Genomic DNA, 16,962 nt, shown 5'->3' with positions numbered 1-16,962 from the left:
TGCTAGGGTTTGTTTTGCGGGTGGGCCGTGGGGTGGGTTTTATTTGGTTTGGGTGTTTGTCAATATTTAATTGTTTCTTGGGTTAGTTATAATTTATTTACTTTGGTCATAATATATTAAGTCATAAATATGCAATACTTCGTAATCTTTACTCGATAAAACGTTTTAGATTACTTATCTATTTTCTAACATGTATTGCATCGGATGATAATGACTAATAATAACTTACTTTTTTTGTACTACTCATTAGTTATCAATTGAATTTAACACAAAGACCAATGAGATGTAAGAGTACCACTTACACATGGGCAATTTACAAAACAATTTTACTATAATATAAATGATAATTATTGATTAATACTAAAAATGGAAAATGATAACTATTGATAAGGACCGAGAGAATATATTTTATGTACGTCTAATCTAAAATTCTAGACTGTTTATATTGTCACACTGAACATTTAATCACGTTCGTTTATATGTCCTATATCCAATGATAGTGCATGCCAAATTCATTGCATTTACCACTTTCTTTATTTTTTTCTTACCATGTCTCATTCCTCTATCATATGTGAGAAATATTTTTATTGAAGTGGAAAGATAAAAAGAAAATGGAGAAAATAGTACTTAACATGTTTAAGCACCAGATCCGTGCATTATTTTGCACGGGTTTAAAACTAGTGTAGGAGAAGAGCGGGTTATTTTCAAACTTATTTTATTGATGCTTGACATTTAAAAATAAAATAATGCTCCGTAATAAATTTTATATAAAACCTTTTTATATGCATGTTGTTGTAAAATCAAGTATCAAAGTATTTGTAATATGGTTTTACAATATCTCATTGTAAAACCGTTTTGCAGCAGACTTACGACAATAATTCTTGTATAAAATCGTTTTGCACAAAACTAAGTAATATTCTACCTAAATATAAATCACAATTTTTACATAATGACATTACTTAGAGTATTTGGTGTATGATTTTGCAATGTTTTAATATAAAATCGTTTTTACGGAAGATTAATAGAGGAAAAAATGATGTCCAGTGTCCACCCCTGAGTTCAATATCCTACGTCCACCATTGGTAATTTTTGAATGTAGAAAGAAAATAAGTTGTTCTCTCCCCATGAAGCAAACTATCAATCTCATCTCATTAATTTGCCACTAAATGACATTAACAAGTCACATTTTAAAAGTAAATGTCATTAATCAAGTCTTATTAAGAAGGTATACTTATTAGTAAATGAGTTATAATTTAAATTGCTCGGTCAACAATAATAACCCATGAAAAAAATTCTCTATGTGTAAAACGCATAGCTCCAGGTTATTTTACCTCCACAAGATTGTTTCTGGTGAGACTCTTAGTCTTAAACGGCTCAAACTTGAGACTCTTCCCACATCGAAGAAGAAGTGTAATCTACTTTATAAGTCAAGGGGCTACTCCTCCCATTGTCAATTGGTTTTGGGATGGATCATCCTTGGACTCGTAAAGTAGACATTCTCTCCTACTCGACAGGTGCGACCCAGACCCATGTACTTTCTTACATTAAGAATTTTACCTAAATGTTAATTACCACTAAATTTCACCCTTATATGCCATAACCGTTTTACACAATAACACTGCAATTGTCAAAGTCAACAATGGAGAAGAATGCTCGTTGGGAATCTGAAGATGGTGTTATACACTCTGAATTGTCATAGCTGTCGAGGGTAACACATTCACACCCCAATTCCATGTGCAATTCCATTGTAGTAATATCAGAGCAAGTCCAATGGTTTGGCTTAGGAACTTACTGTAAGAATATTGGGTCCAATACTATTTATGTGGACACACTATTATACAGATTGTATTTGTTTGCTATCGTTTAAGTTTAGCCCAATATAGTGATTCATCTGGATAATATAATACGGGCATATTAATTACGTCTTATAAAGTATGGGCCGGATATCTTAATTGTGTAGATACCCATTAGGTTACTAATGCATGATGGGCGCATTAGATTAAGAAGACTATATATAAGTCACCTGGGTTATGGTCCCTGGTAGCACACAATAACCTAATCTCCCCGCATCCCATCAGTAGAGAGATCCTATTGGTATCGTCCCTTTATACCGAGTAATTAAGTATGAAGTTTATGGTCTCTATTCAGATTAATTCTAACAAGTGGTATCAGAGCCACCTTCATATTAAATTATTTGGGAATTAAAATCATACGGTATTATTTTTGGATTTTAATTAGACCCGCCGTTTCATTAAGTTGCTTGTCGTGATTATCACGTTCAATCCATTCTCCTGCACTTGTCCGCATACCTGATCATATATATATACATGTGGATTAAGAACTGATTTGCTGATATTATTAAGGTTTGATTGAATATGATGACTTGCTAGTGTTATTGGATTTGACATTAGGAAGTATTTGTGGTCAACATACTTAGGTATGATTTGGTATTAATTTGAGCATATAATAATTAAGATAGTTTGGGCTCTGCATGTTGAAGTTAATGAAATAAGCTAAGGTGCACCACTTTACCATTGTGTTTTGATTGCTTATTGATTCGTCCATAAAACACAACTCAGTATGCATATTAGCCACAGTGATTCTGTGAATATGCTGTCGTGTTTGTTGTAAGTAGCAGCTAAGCTATTTATGCAATATTGCTTCTGCCGCCATTAAAGATTTAAAGGATCTCGTATGATAATATTGTGGTGATGTGAATATTCATGTTTTCCTAATTCTGGGGTAACTTCGGTTAATTTTGTGCATCATGTTGGGATTAAGGACATGGTTACGGATTAATTTGGATATGGAATTATGGATTTGTTTGGAATTCGGAATATGGTTTATGATTTATGTGGCAGTACGGTTATGGTTATGGTAATTATATATTTATAATTTATAATATGGCAATTGAATTTTAAAGTATTGACAAGTGAGAATTTTATGTATGGATTATGATATTTAGGGGCTTATAAGGCTAAGGAAGTACTATTTTGATAGTTTCATCTATCATTAAAAGGCTAAGTCACTTGTCAATTAAGGACTTGTGTTTTCAGATCAAATTATTGGCCAATCGGATTTATAATAACGGGTCTAATATTTTAGGTTGTTTGATCGACACAATAAGTTGCCAAAGTAACCTCTATTGTGTAAGTTGAATGATTTAGAATATTATGACTACAATGTGTGATTGAGTTTCATGCGGATAATGGTCGGCCCAAAGGAAGGCTATTATTTGGCCGAAATTCAGTCATGCTTGTGGTGGTAAGTATGTAACAATTGTAAGGTTTCCATGTGAATATTAAGTCGGCCCAAAGGAAGGCTTAATGTTTGACAGGAATTTATTGTTAATACTTGATCACTACACCAAGATGACCACTTACAAGTTAACTTTATGTCCAAAGACTAAATTTAATGTTGTGCTAGGTGTCTTGTGTTGATGGGGATGCCAATATTTGAATCTGAAATTCAAGGTAAGGGAGTGTCATTATGTTTATGACACTCATAAGGGTTATGCCCATAAAGCTTTTAAGGTGAATAAATTCAATTTTGGTCTAGTGTGTGTAGTTCATGCGAATAATGGTCGGCCCAAAGGAAGACCATTATTTGGCCGAATTGCATATACACGTTGGGTAATAAATATGTGACGATTATTCGGATTTTCAGGTAAATATTGAGTCGGCCCAAAGGAAGGCTTAGTGTTCGACGTGAGTTTATCGTCAATATTTGATTACAATTACTAAAGAGTAGTGTCTTTAACTAGTTAATATTTACGTCTAATAACTAAATATTAATTTCGGAAACACGCTTTAATTATTTGATTTTATTCAAAATATAAGGATGTTGTTTTGTTCATTCAGTTTGACATTTATGGTTATTATATCTGTCATTTCAGTTACATTCTCAATTCGGATGAAATTATTTATTAAATGAATGGTAAGAGGATGTGAATTTTATCTCTGGTTGCTTTGATCTTACCTTGCTTTAAGAATGTATAATTCTGCTTCTCATAAGGTAAAAGTTATCGTAAGGACTAAGGTATGTAACATTGAGAAGTATTACATTCAAAATGCATGAGTTTAGTGATTATTCGAATTTAGGGAAATATTTAAGGGCATTGTTTCAGTTAATTCAGTTAAGTTAATTCAGCTGCAAAAGTCAGACTCAAAGAAATAACAACAAACATAAGGTTAGACTCTTTTAGTCGTTAGTTTGTTAAGAGTTTGGACACATAAGGAAAATCTAGTACCACTTTTAACGCTTGGCGTGTCGGTAAAGTTAAACTTCTCATTCGGTTTGTCTAAGGTTAATTTTTATATCCAATCATGTTTGGTGGGTGAATTTGGTTTTTTCACCCACATAAGTATATTGATGCAAGTATAACTAAATATGACAAGCCAAGTGATGATGAAAGATTCATCTATTTGGGGCAAGTCATCATCTGAGTTTGAGACAATCAACTATTTTAGTTATCATTAATGACTTGTTCCTTTATTTGAATTTCGAAAATTCTTTTTGGTACCAACTTAGGTGGAATTCGGATATTTTTAATATGGGCAAATTTGGTTCTTTGTCCATTCAGAAATAATTAATTTTGTGTTTTCCAAATTCAAATAATGATGAATCCATCATTGTTGATAGCTTTATATAGTTTAGATTTTAGTCTCTTTCAAGTAAGCTTTCATTCAAGTTCAGTGGATATAAAGAAGAAAAGAAACTACAATTCTTTTCGGTATGACACATTAAAAGGAAAATTAATGTTTTGTGTCAAAATGAAATTGTTAGCCTCTTTACTTCGGATATTCAAATTTAAGGGGATAAAGACAAACTAAAGGGAGATTAGGTATCAAAAATATTTTTTAATGTCTCATTATTAACATATATACGGAAAGGTGAACCATTCTATACTCTAAGTATATGGTCTAAATTATTATGTTAATTTTTAGACATGGATATCTAAATCTCATTTGTGAGAAGTTTTAAGTTCTTGACGTTTTCAGTGATATATGACTGATTTATTTTGCTCAGTAAAAGAATAGTTTTGTCATTTTTATCATAAGTGTTAATACTTTGGCAAATGACTATTAAGGATAATAACGTCAAGGTCATTTTTAAGAATTTCTAGAGGAGTTTGATCTTGTATTTGATATTATTACACCATATGAGTATTCTTAATATGGATGGTGTAGTATGTAAACAAACAAGATCCTAAGGCTTGGCAAGGAGTGTGATTTGTCATTCTCTTTTCCATATTACTCTAGTTATAAGTTCTTAAGACTGCAGCTATCTTTGGGTAAAGTTCTAACAATAGCATTGACTATTTAAAGATAGTAAAAATTATTTACATATCTAGTATGTCTAACTAATTAAGGTTGAGGTTTAAAAGCCATAAGGTTAATAGTTGGACTTAAGGAATGTCAATGACTATTTTGTTGGATAGTACTTAAGGTTTAAGGGTAATAAGGTAATGATCCCAAAATCAAGCTATTTAAGACGAAAATTAAGGGGTTCATTGAGAATATTGAGTTTGAGTGGGAGAAAAGGTAATTGACATTGTTTTAAGTCTCCTTATACATGATTATAAGATCAATTTGGTTAAACAAACTCAAATATCTCAATAACCAATTCATTAGAAGATCCACATAATAAGGTAAGTACAACTACATTAATTACATTGTTTTCCTATATGGATAAAAATGGACAACAATGTAGTGACTGATTAACTAGTTGTAATAAGAGTTAGATAATGGAATGGTAAAGATGATTTAATCTCCTTTTGCCAAACCATTGAAGGTCCTAACTCATATAAGTGGATTGATGCCATAAAGAAAATAAGTCATTTGATGAATGATGATATTTGGACTTTGTTCCATTACCTAAAGTTGTGAAATATATTGGTTTCAAATATTCATTTGTTACCAAGAAGGGTGTAAAAGGTAATGTGACAATCAGGATCATCGTGTCAGTATTGACTATAAGGACTTTTGGGCATATTCGATTTTTTGGTTATATTGGATGAATGTTAAAGGTTTGTTTTGAAATTGTGACATTGATGAAACTATTCAGTGCAGTAACTAGAACTTTGATTCAATAGATTCAAAGTAGATTTTCTGCAATAAGGGAATTCATCCAATAAAGCTCAAGTAAGGTTTTCTGTTATAAAGATTACAAATCTGCTTTGTTGTCATCTTATTTGTTTTAGATGAATGGGTAGATGATAGTAGATACTCAAGATTCAGTGGGAGTAAGTAAATATTTCTAGTTAATACCCTTTCAGTTAAGGAGACAAATTAGTCTCAAATGCCCTAAGGAAAATATTCAGAAAAATTCATTAATATACCCTTTCAGTTAAGAAGACAAATTAGTCTCAAATGCCCTAAGGAAAATATTCAGAAAAATTCATTAATGCTTAAATTCAGGTGTCTCAGGAAATATTTAATGCGTTTAAGTATTATGGTATATATTTAGCTTGTATGCTTTTGGATATTGCGTACATTCTAAAGTTTGTTGGACAGATATTAAGGCAATACGGATTAGGATCTTGGATCCACTAAGGGCAGCCAAATATGGGTTTTTATTTATATTTGGAACAAAACATTATTTATAGGAGATCGATTCAGGTTGAGATCATTTGGTATTTCGACTCCTAGTTGGTTATGAACATTTGTCATGAGGCTGCAAATTCAGTATGGTATTGAAAGACCATTTAAGTTATTTTGCGACAAATGTACAATTGTAAAGTTTCTAATAACAATATAAGTGATGTATTGTTTAAGAAACTATTCAGAGTGAAAAAGTGTCAATTATACATGTTGATACAAACTCCATTTTGCGGATCCGCTTACTAAGGAATTACCACCCACGGTCTTTCTTGAGCTCATTGCTCAAATGGGTGTTTCAGTTTTAAGGAACTTCAGTTTAAGTGGGAGTTTGTCATGTTAGACACATTAAAGTTTACGGTTATTAAGTTCTGCAGAAATAAGGATTTCGGTTTCACTCTGTGTTATTTTGGTTGATCTCACTAAGGTGGACCAGTTGGAAATATGCATATTTGGATCACATTCGGATGCTATTTTCATGCTGCACTCCCATATTCGATTCATGTTGTTGGTTATATTGACATATGTGACCATTGAGGGTCCTGTTACGACAAACTGTAGCAAAGGCCGCTTTGATCCTATGTTAGTATGATTGATGGACCGAATTGCATAAGACGGTTGGAATGTTGATAGCACTGTTGAGCGCGTAAGGTTATAAAATGAATACAATTTTCCAGGTGTCACACACTATCTGTATTTGACCCAAGTGGGAGATTGTAAGAATATTGGGTCCAATACTATTTATGTGGACACACTATTATACAGATTGTATTTGTTTGCTATCGTTTAAGTTTAGCCCAATATAGTGATCCATCTGGATAATATAATACGGGCATATTAATTACGTCTTATAAAGTATGGGCCGGATATCTTAATTGTGTAGATACCCATTAGGTTACTAATGCATGATGGGCGCATTAGATTAAGGAGACTATATATAAGTCACCTGGGTTATGGTCCCTGGTAGCACACAATAACCTAATCTCCCCGCATCCCATCAGTAGAGAGATCCTATTGGTATCGTCCCTTTATACCGAGTAATTAAGTATGAAGTTTATGGTCTCTATTCAGATTAATTCTAACACTTACTTGCAATTTTAAAAAATTGCAAGCTAGTGGCCAAACCATTAAAAGGTTATGTATAAATTAGCTTTGTTTAAGCAACTAGCTTTATGAAGCTAGTTGCTTATATTTGTTTAAATGGACCTACCACAAGCAAACAACCAATAAAAAGTTAGTATCTTAAAATGTGGGTCCAATCTAGCTAGTAAAAAATTAAACTAAACCATTGAGATGCATTATTAGCTCAAACATTTTGTAGCTTAAAATTTGTTGTGGCAAAGGTAAGCCAGTAGAAACTAGCTTACCATTGGACTTGCTCTCATAGTGTCAAGTGTCACCGTGTCAACGATTTGTTAATGCTAAAAAAATCGTTTTTTTTTTTAATATTTCTACAATTCTACTAATTCCATTTAAAAAAAAATTATGTAACAACCAACAAATCCTTACTTAAATCACATCAACTTTCCATTATAGAATTACACTAATTCCACACTTATATTATTATAGTTTATTTTTTTTTTTGGTCTAAACCATCCGGTAATCCGAACCACATTGGGCCGACTATTCCGGATTTCGGGGCGTGCCCAAGGATTACGGTATTTAAACCCCTCCCAATCGCAGTTGTGGGGGATCGATCCGCAGATTTCCCTACCAAGCGCAGCCCCATGCTACCACTGCGCCAACCAACGATTGGTATATATTATTATAGTTTATAGAACGTTAAAAAGTGGCAATTAGAAACGGTTTTTATTTAAATTTGATGGAGTACTACTTTTACTAGTTCCATACAAGAATTGTGAATCGACCAACTTGTCCTTACTTGAGTCACATTAACGGCTTATAAAACGTCAAAAGTGACACACCTCAAACGTGTTAACATGTATGCAGTTTATCCAGAAACGTTTTAATTGTGTAAAATGACTCCGTAAATTTTAGTTAGTGTTCAATTATTTCCAATTGAACATAACTAGTGTAGATCCCGCGTAAATGCGCGGTATTTTAGATAATGACTTACAAACATGTCAAATATTATAGTTTAGTAACATGTTTAAGTGATATACTCCGTAAGAAAGAAAATTTGATAGTTTTCACACCAGTGACGATTAACGTTCTAACAGAACCTTATTATATAAATTACTTCACTGTTACAAATAATATTATTATATGATTACATTAACTAAAAAAATAATCTCAAGTAATGAATTAATTATACAATAAAATTAGAAAATTTCAAAAGGAGTTGGTCAACTTGTAGTACCTTTGTATCATAAGACAGAAAAATAGAATTATAAAAGACCTTTTTTTAGTCGAACTTCTTATCATTGAATGTCAATAAATTTTTATCATAAAACTCTTCAAAAAAAAAAAAATCGGTATCATAAAATAGACTGGAGATAAACTTATAGGGAATGTAATATATATATATATATATATATATATATATATATATATATATATATATATATATATGTATGTAATATATATATTGAATATTGTAAATATTTACATGTAAAAAATTATGTCCATTAATTTATTACTCATCATACCTATAGTATATGCTAGTGCTACAACTACTTAGCCTAAATTAGGAAATATTTTTTAGGCGGGAAAAATGGAAGTTTCACCTATTCATTTAGTAAATAGGGGATTTGGTCAATCTTCTTAGTGCTAAGAGAATAAAAATTCTCAATAATTTTCCCTCCAAAAAGAATATTGCTTAAATAAGGAAACAAGACTTTATTTTTATGAAATTATTATCTTTTAATTAATATATAATATTTTAATCATTACAATCTTTTTTTAATTAAATTATAGTCTTTTAATTAAAAGAAAAAAAACTAGTATAAATATAAAAAATCGTATAAGAAAAACCTATTAATTATTAGTTTCGTATAAAAAACTTACCACGTATTTAGTTCATACGGAGTATAAAAAAAATTATGATAGATATTATAATTTCGTGACAAAAAAAATCTTTAAAACTATTTGAGAAAAATTATAAATTCAAATCATTTGTTTTGTGGTAAAAAATTTCATTAAAATACGCATTTTAAATTCTTTTGAATTGATTACTTTTTCATTTCAATTTTATATCCTTATTAAAATATAAAAAATTAATAATGTGTTAGTTTAAATCTATAAATAATATATTATAAACTACATGACCTAAAAATACCGTGCATGCATGCGCGGGATCTATACTAGTAATTGTATTATAAATATTTTGAGGATAAAAACTATTCCCTCCACTCCATTCATTAGCAATATTTACTTTTTTGAGATAAAACTGTAAAAAAAATTTACCGTGGATAAAGTAATAAAAAATATGAAACTAAAATATTTAAATTTGTTATAAAAGATTCTTTAATAAACTTCTATTTTTATTTAAAAAAAAAATTAATGTACAAATGAAGAAAAATATGATCAAACATCCGTTGCAATAGATTGGACTAGAGTCTACAGAGTGTATAAAGTTAAGGTTTTAGTAATTTAAAAAAACTCAAAACTAATTCACAATCTCAAGCATTTGGGCTGAAGTGCTTAACTACCTTTTAGTCCAACCCATCTACCCTATGAGCTGAATCCATATTGCTTAAAAATTACTCTGTAGTTAGATAGCAAACTCGTTGTTTAAGGTGACTAAGATCTTTCTCTCGCCAGCTCGAAAAGCTTTGTGGATATGAGTCGAGTTTAGGGTTGATTCTCCATCGATGTTTCAAGCCATACTATTGTGAATGATCTGAACTACGGAGTATAACTTAGTAGTGACTCTCACTTACGTAGTTACGTGCAATGACTTAATAATTAGGGAAACCTTAGAATGTTATCTAAATATGCGGTTTAGACCAAGCCAACATCACTGGCCCCGTCTGAGCCGACCAACCTATGTTGACCCGCTTAAGGGCTGTGCCACCATTGAAGGCCTGAAGGGTTGACCCACTCAAGCCCGAGAAAAAAAAAAGGAGAAGAAGCTCAATCCGGATTAGGGCCAACCATGAGCCAGCCTGGCCCAACCCATGAAACAACTGTTTCAAGCCTGATTTTCCAGGCCTAGCCCAATGCAAGTTGGCCCAGTCCGACCATAACCGGGCTCGTGGCCAGGTCTTTATGCATTATTTTCAAACTACGACGGAATTAGTCAATGATTTCGAAAATCTAGCCAATTTGTCTTACCAACCTAAATTTTTCTTGATGTTATTTTGACATTTTAAAAAAAAATAGCAATTCTTGATACAATCATGTTACATTTTATGGTAATTAGGCCCCTTAACTCTGATCAATTGTGAAATTAGGCCCCATAACTTTTATTTGGAGCAATCAAGCCCCTTAAGTTTCACCAAAAGTGAAATTCAACCCCATTTTCATAATTTTCACCAAATTCTTATATTAATATCACTTTTAATACAATTTATCAAATATAAAATATTTTTTTTATAATTTTAGAACTTTTATATTTATATTAAATATTGAGAATTATTTTATTTTGAATTTTATAATATATAGACAATTTATTCTATATGTATGAATGTTATATAAATTATAAACAATTTACTAAATATGTATGTAAAAGTGTTCTTCAATGATTAATAAATTATGTAAAAATTCGTAAAGTTGCAATTAGTAATTTTTAGTTATTTAATAAATTGTTTAATACTAATATAAATTGTTTTTAATTAAAATTCTTGTGTAAATTTAAAAAATGGGGTTGAATTTCACTTTTGATGAAACTTAAGGGGCTTGATTGCTCCAAATAAAAGTTATGGGGCCTAATTTCACAATTGATCAGAGTTAAGGGGCCTAATTACTACTTTCACGATTTTCCAAATGTACATGCAATTTTCTCTTTTGTACATACTATTAGTGGAGAAACTTGCGAGTTACGAGATTAAACTACGTGATTTACGGGATCAATTTTCTCTTTTTTTTTTTGGACAATGCGAAATATTCTTACATTTTGTATGCATCAAGATTTCAAAATCAGTGACAATTTGTATCTCATCCTCATATTAAAGACACAAATTCTTATTTGTATTAAAGATGGATGGATATGAATAAAATGGTAGCCACTAGTCCTACCCTACAATCACAGGATTAGTCAAATCGTTGGTTAAGAGTTGGAGGCACTTCATTATCTAATCATCAAAGCTTTTGCTAACTACCAATTTTTTTTAGAAAATATTTAAATAAATTAAAAATTGAATAATAATTCATAAAGGGAGCAATAAATAAAGCGATTTTGATCTTAATCTTGCCAAATTTGACGCGCCACATGAAAGATTACATATCGTGACAACTAGTTGACATCTGAAAAAATTGTATAAATCATAAAAGGTAGATGGATAATTAGATATCGTTCAAAAAAACCCCGGCATCGTAATTTTTAAAAAAAATTCTGTCCCATATGCAAAATTTACTCACAATATCGTTATAAGGTGGTTTCATCAAAAACTGAGCAGCTGATTGAGACTATTAGAACGACCCATATCAAAGTCCGTTCCGAAAATGTAATACGAAGTATAGATTAAGATTATTCTCATACAAATATTTATTGATGAGATTATCTTATAAAGCAAAAACTAGTTTTATAGCCCGTGAAAATCACGGATCGTTAATAATTTATTGTTTTAATTAGTTTAAAGATTATGGACTATGAATGTTTATCTTCCATCTATTTTAAGTTCTCTTTATTGATTGAATGAATTAGAGTGTTTAGACCGACAAAATAAAATCTCAAAGGTGTTTAAGGTAGACAAGTAGAGATATTCTGATAACACAAGAGATGATAATCGTAGACAAAAATATGGCAATGTGTATAGGTATTATAAAAGATGAGGGAAGCCAAAAATTCATCATTTAAGAAAAAAATGATATGCTAAATTAGTAGAATGTATTAATTATTAATAGGTATAAAGATGAGAGGAAACTAAAAAGTTAATTACATTTACATTCTTTTGTCACATTAAAATTTGTCATTTTAGGTACCATTTAATTAAATTGTATAGATTTATTTATAGATGAGTGAACGAAATCAATGCCATGTAACTATAAATTGATAATCCACGTTACGTTAAAATTTTTATGCTACATTTAATTAAATTTGTCATTTTAAGCACCCCTTTAATTAGATTGTATAGATTATTTATTATTCTCATACAAATTATATTAATTGGATACCCTAATCGTTTGCTTAGTGGCTACTCACATAGGGGATTTCCGGTTCCATTTGATGTTCCATTTTGTGTCCCATTATTCCTGCTTGCGACACATCATTAACTTAATAGAAATAATTACCATTTTTATTATGTGAGTGATGACATATTGTAAGATAAAGATAATTGGACAAAAAATAAGACACAAATATGGGACAAACAATCTCAACTCCTCATAAATAGTAGTGGCATTGATGTTACATCGTCCTCATCATACTAGCAATGTCTAGCAAGTAGCAAAATAAGTGCTACTCCGTATCTCTTTTGTTAGGTTTCATTGTGGGCTTTTTATTTAGCCATGTCATCTATGTTATCCACTTAATTGGGTTAAAGTATTTGGACAAATAATGGCGTTTAGATGTCAAAGTTGAATATTTTGATTATATACTATATTTCGAAGTTGAAAAAATTCAAAAATTTAACTAAAAATTTCGAAGTTGTCAATTTCCAGCAGTTAGATGTCAAAGTTTGGATAAATAATGGCGTTTTGCAATATACACTTTAGTGTAAATTATAAACTATCAATTGGTCTTTTGTAAAACGATTACCAAAAATCCGTTTTATAAAGTGTCGCACTTGTCCTTACGTATCATAGTGAAACTCATACTCGTTTGCTCTACCCACCAATCCTCTTTATTATCTACTTACATACCAAACAAAATTGAATATTTTGTGATTATATACTATATTTAGTATCCACAACAACAAAATTATTGAGGCAGATAATAGTTATGTGTTGTTTTAGGATAAGGCAGATTAAGAAGTAGAATGTTCTCTCATTTTGGATAATGCTAGTATCCAACCCTACCATAAATTTTGGATAAGTATGCAAAATTTTATTCCACCTTGATCTTCATATATGTATGGATATTTATCTATCAACGTTTCAAACACTTTCCGATAAACAAATACTACAATTTTTTAGCCGTAAATGTATGAGACGAGTCCAAATTCCAAAATGTAAATAAATCTGGTCAACCGATTTAGTTTGTAAAATCATAAGAGATGTTGCAGAATTACTCACTACCCGAGTTCAAATTTCGTGAGCATCAAAATCAGCTTTTGTTTATAGATAAGATAATCTAAGGATTGTGCTTATTTTATGAATGGATAATCAAAAGAATTAGTAAACATTGTTGGTGAGTGGTGACAATGAAATGCATAATGCATGTTGGCATGAATATGTTGAGATATTGGATGTGGATAAGAGGTACGAGTATGAAGTTATATCACAAGTTGTGTAAAAGCACGACAAGTAAGCGGGCCCAAAGCTAATTCTAAGGCGTAAGGCCTAATTGTATTAAATGGGCCCAATTGTGTTTGTCAAGAGTTTTTGTTGGTTGCTTGAGCCCAGTGGTCCCTGGTGTCAGTTTCATTTTAACTACTCCGTCTGTCCCATTAGATAGTTTACAATTATTTAACCCGTCACAAATCACAAATGAGAATTTGGGTGATCCCACATACATGGGTTTGTTTATTTTTCAGAAAAAAAACCATAAATTATTGACTAAAACACCCAAAAATAAAAGGGTAAACTGAACAGAGGGAGTATTATGCTTGACAAATTCAATAATCTATTAAAAAAAAAACTACGACAGACATATCTGTTTTAAACTTAAAACGGATTTAAATAGTGTAGAAGAGACAAAAGTTAATTGTCTAAAACATAAGAAAAAGCTTTTCAAATTATATCCAAGTGGATGTTGTTTGACGCGTTTTAATTTTAAGAAAGGTATTACTGTCTTATGAGAAACCACCTAGTTGTTTTCCGATTAGATTTAGGCTCTGTTTGGTACTCACCAGATTAATAATAGCAGAAGCAGATTGGTCAAACAGATTATAAATGACATATTGGATTGACAGGTTTGACCAGTATGTTTCAATTAGCAGATTTAATAAAAATGTTTGGTAATTAGCGGATTTAGGTTAATAGATTGTTGTATCTATATGTAAATGGTTGACAGATTTAATTTTTCCAATCTACTAATATAAATATGCTTCGCCATCATTTTCTAGTTATTCATTGTACTACATTTGGACTAGTAGTAGAACGTAGAAACTAGTTTTCCGTAGAAAGCAACAAATACTAGAAGTAGTTGCGTACAAGCATTTTCAAATTGGAGTCCGTTAACGATCACGTAGATTATTCATGATGATGATTTTGATCATTCGATGTGCGATTTTAGGATTTTTGGCCTACCTTTCTATAAAGCAATTGGTTCATGCATCCCTTTTCACATTGAATTCATAATTCAAATTCCCCTTTATTATTAGTCTTATTGTCAAACTAAGTTGTTGGTAACCTATAATTAACAACTTAAGATCGAGAATCGACATATGATATAAATAGCGTTAAATGAGTATGTAAGAAACTGATACTAAAATTCATTACTACTCAGTGAGTCAGTGACGCCCTATTATTGTCGGTTGTGGATATGTAGTTTCCAAAATGATATATACCTCGATCATTGGATTATTTAGGTAGTTGTCCATAAATATATTATTTTTAAAAAAGGGAGTAATACATGAAAAAAAAAGTCATTCAAAATTCTTACAAACTTAGTATAATTTAATCTATTTCGAGATAAGTTTTGACTAATTCGAGTCTAATGCTTGTTGAATAGGCTTAGAGTTAGCTCGTATGGATCCCTAATAGTTATACTTAGTTTATTCAACGATCTCGTGTAAACAATTATCACTACAGCAAAAAAAAAAAGGAATCACAGCGACGGAATTATTGCGACGAACAATAATTCCGTAACAAATATCACTTTGCGACGGAATATCCGTAGCAGGCTAATTTCCTATACCGCACTCCTTTTTTTTTACACGGCAGGAAAATCTGTGACGGAAACTCCGTAGCATACAAAATGTTGACCTTGACCTTGACCATGGGGCGTTTTTGGTCTGTGGCAAATCACCTTGCGACGGACTTTCCTTCGCATTATCTTGACCTTGACTTTTCCAAGATACCATCGCAAATATATTTGCAACGGAATTTCCGTTGTGGGATTTATTTGCTAAGGAATTTCCATCCAAAGTGCCTTTTTGCGACAAAAACTAGGGACGGATTGTTTCCGTCGCAAAACAAAAATACACTAAAAAGGATTTATTTAGCTTGTTTAAATCTTAAGACGGATACGTGTAGTTAGAGGAAAAGACTCGTAGCGGAATGGTGCTCAAACAAAACAGAAAGACACTAAAAAGAGCACTATACAGTTAAAAGGAGGTTAGTGCATGAAACACGCATTGCTCAAAATCATGCAAATTAACAAAAGATGAGTAGTGTGGTTAAGTAAGGCACATATATCTATATCTTGAATAGAAACCTTGACAATCAAGACTTCTAAATTGGTGTAAATGACGTTTCAATATACATCGCCTTCTCATCAATGTCACTTGCCATTTATCAAATATCAATAATGTATGTTACCTACATTAACATATATCTATTCCATCCAATAATTTGCCAAACATGATAAGGTATAATGTCCACCCTAGAAATCAACACTAGCTTAGACATATCTTATCGATTAGTCTCACTTTAGACGATACTAATTACGAGTAATATTCATCTTAAGTTTAAAACGAGTTAAATACTAAGATGTATAAAGTAATTCGGAGTATTTGTGAATCATTAGAGGGAACAAATTACCAAGTACCAACCCATCTACTAGAGACTACCGATGGGTATCTTTCAAAAAAAAAAAAAAAAAAGATGTAACAAGTTTTTTTGTTATTCTCGAAAAATTATGCTTTTTGTCTCATCTAACTATTTGACCAACCTTGTCTATATGCACCTTGGAATTAATAGGAAAATATTCTAAGAAGTTTTCAGTTCGATATGGGATATTGTGAGTTATATTCCTGATTTTCATAATATACGAAACTTTATCAAGAACCTTGCCTATGCGCACCTTGTATTTCATAGCTCGTTTAAAGACTTCTTAAAAGAATTAAAGGCAAACAATTAACCAAGCAGTAGGCTCTAATTAAGATGAGCATATTCGTTTTTAAAATATTATCACATGGTGATAGCAAGGACAAATATTCCGGCAATTACTACATAATTTATCTTATCAAATACAGTA

Source organism: Silene latifolia, chromosome X (assembly GCF_048544455.1).
Source record: "Silene latifolia isolate original U9 population chromosome X, ASM4854445v1, whole genome shotgun sequence".
In the NCBI taxonomy this organism is placed as follows: domain Eukaryota; kingdom Viridiplantae; phylum Streptophyta; class Magnoliopsida; order Caryophyllales; family Caryophyllaceae; genus Silene; species Silene latifolia.
This window is presented reverse-complemented; position numbering follows the sequence as displayed.